A 2668-nucleotide genomic window follows, 5' to 3' on the forward strand; every position below is an offset into this window, starting at 1 on the left:
AAATTTAAAAAAAAAAAAAAAAAAAAAAAAAGTGAGAATAATCATACAAACGAGCTGAACAGAAAGCATAAGTGAACATTTTTAACATATAATAACACTTACTCTTTAAAACTTAAAATATATTAGTAAGAATTAACTAAATTTTCATATTAACATGAAATATGAAATTGAAGATAAAAAATAATTGAAACTTGAAAGTAAATCCCCCTATAGACTATAGTGACGGTGCCAGAGTTAAAAAAAAAAAAAAAAAAAAAAACACTCTCTCTCATCCTTCCCAAAAACAAAGACCTTTTTTGTCTGAGAGAATCTCTGCACAGAAAACACCAATCTCAACCTGAGAGAGACTCTTTTCCTCTCATTCACACACTCATTCACTCACCAAACCTCAGATCAAGATTCATGGAGATCCCAGAAAAGTTGGTGAAGTTGAGATACCATATCCTTGCAACACTTATTTTGTCAGCAACAATCTTGAGCCTCATAACGGTGGCACCAAGATTCATGAATCTCTTGGCATATTTCTGGCCACTTCTACTCTCCACAGCTCTTGTTCTTGCCTTAGTCTTCTTTTTCGCCAAGACCTCTCCTTTACCGGCTACCGATTCTTCCCTTGACAACTCCCTCCTTGATTACGTTGCTGGCCCCCAAGATCCACCTTTGGATTCTGCTCACAACAAGTTCGATTAGCCTAAGGTTAGAACAACTTAGAATAAACCAAACCCACCAACAACAACATTAGATAATATTAATAATAATAAGATACAAAACTACTCAACTGCTCTTACTACTTTATTCACTTCTATCATGTGTATTATTATTATTATTTATTAGTTATTAACAACTTCTACTTACAATTTGATAGCTTTATTACCTTGTACTATTGTTGTTATTATTTTTAATTTTTATGCTTGAGTTGCATGTTAGTGTTGTAATTCAATAATTTTTGTTTTATGATTATTATTATTATTGAGTTTGAAGTTTGAGCTGAAAATTATTATTGTTAGCTAGATTTCAATAATTATTGTTGCATGTGAATTGATTGAAGCTTGGTTCAATTATTAAAATGAGGGATGTTTTGGCTGTTCGGGGTTGCCGCAGGTGCCGTTCAAAGTTGATAGCGTTGGTGTGATTGTGATTTGTGAAAGATGCAACCTTGAACCTACTATGCTTTTTTTCTTTCGATCTTTTTTTTTTTCTTTTTTTTTAGGTTGCGGGTTGGATAAATGCAATGATTTTGTGTGTACATAATTGATAATTCAAACCCTCTCTCTCTTTTTATTTTTTTAACACATAATCTACAATTATTTCTCATGATTGATGACGTTATGCTTAGGTCATGAACGAATTTTCATATGTATTTCATATTTCATGATAATATTCACGAATTAAAAATAAGTACTAGAATTAATTTTTAATTAATTAATATTAGTTAATTCTTTATTATAAAAATAATTTTTAACTATTATTTTTAGAAAATTTAAAATAATTAAAAAAAAGTGATTGATATTGATTGAAAACATTTGACTCGAGAATTAATGACATGACATGTATTAAGCTATATTGGAATATTGCTAAGAATTTTATGAAAAATTCCGAGGAATTATATGAACTATTTGTATTAGATGCCTATTACCAAGTGTAAGAATATATAAGTGGTTTTTAATTAAAAAATTTTTAAAATCTCCTTATTGGTAGTGACCTATGTTTAGTTAGCTGGGGAAAAGTGTTAAATGATGGTTTGAGGAAAAATAATCTTTTGTTTAGATTTTTGTCTCTTCAAAAGAATTTAGGTAGCGTTTGAAAAAGAGATAGAGACGGAGAGATAAATTAAAATAAGTTTTAGTATTGTATTTGGTGTAATATAAAAGTTAGAGATTGAAATAAGAATGAAGTTTTAATTTAATTTATACAAAGAATAAAATTAAAATTAATTAATTGAAATGACGATATTTTAAGTAAAAAATGTTATTAAAATTTTAGTTTTTATCTCCAAAAATTTCAATTGCTTGTGTTTCTATTTTTTAGAGATATTAAAATACTAAAATGTTAGAAACAAAAATTAAAATTTTAGTACTAATTTTTGAACTAATAAATATGCTACTAAATTTTAATCTCTCAATCCAAATACTTCAAAACAAACGCTACTTTATAACCAGTGTAGCATCTAGGAGATAAAAAGAATAATACCGTAAAAATACAAGGATATACTATTTTATTTTATTTTGAGCGAAGGGAATTTGAAAAAAGTCTTGAAAGTCGTAGAAGTTAGAACCATGGTACAATGCAGCATGTGCCACCCATATTAGATTAGATTAGATTCTCACTGCCTCAAATGTCCATTACTCTATTATTATTTTTGGGGTCCTACTTCATCCTTCTGCCCCTGCAGAATATTTCTTTTTATAATATATGTGGCATTTTAAACTTGAACAAAATGACAATCGATGAAGTAAACTTCCATGTATGTATAGCTTTTGAATTGAACTGGGTTCTTAATAGTATCATACGATCGTTTCCACAAAAAAGGAAAAGGTTCTTAACTAGTTCGATCGATTCATTAAATCTGGTATATTATTTACACACTAAAAAATAATAATTAAATTAATTATTATATATTTATGTATAAATATATGTATTATTTTACACATTTTCAATATGTACTTTA

The sequence above is a fragment of the Arachis ipaensis genome, chromosome B07 (genome assembly GCF_000816755.2).
Source record: "Arachis ipaensis cultivar K30076 chromosome B07, Araip1.1, whole genome shotgun sequence".
Taxonomy (NCBI): domain Eukaryota; kingdom Viridiplantae; phylum Streptophyta; class Magnoliopsida; order Fabales; family Fabaceae; genus Arachis; species Arachis ipaensis.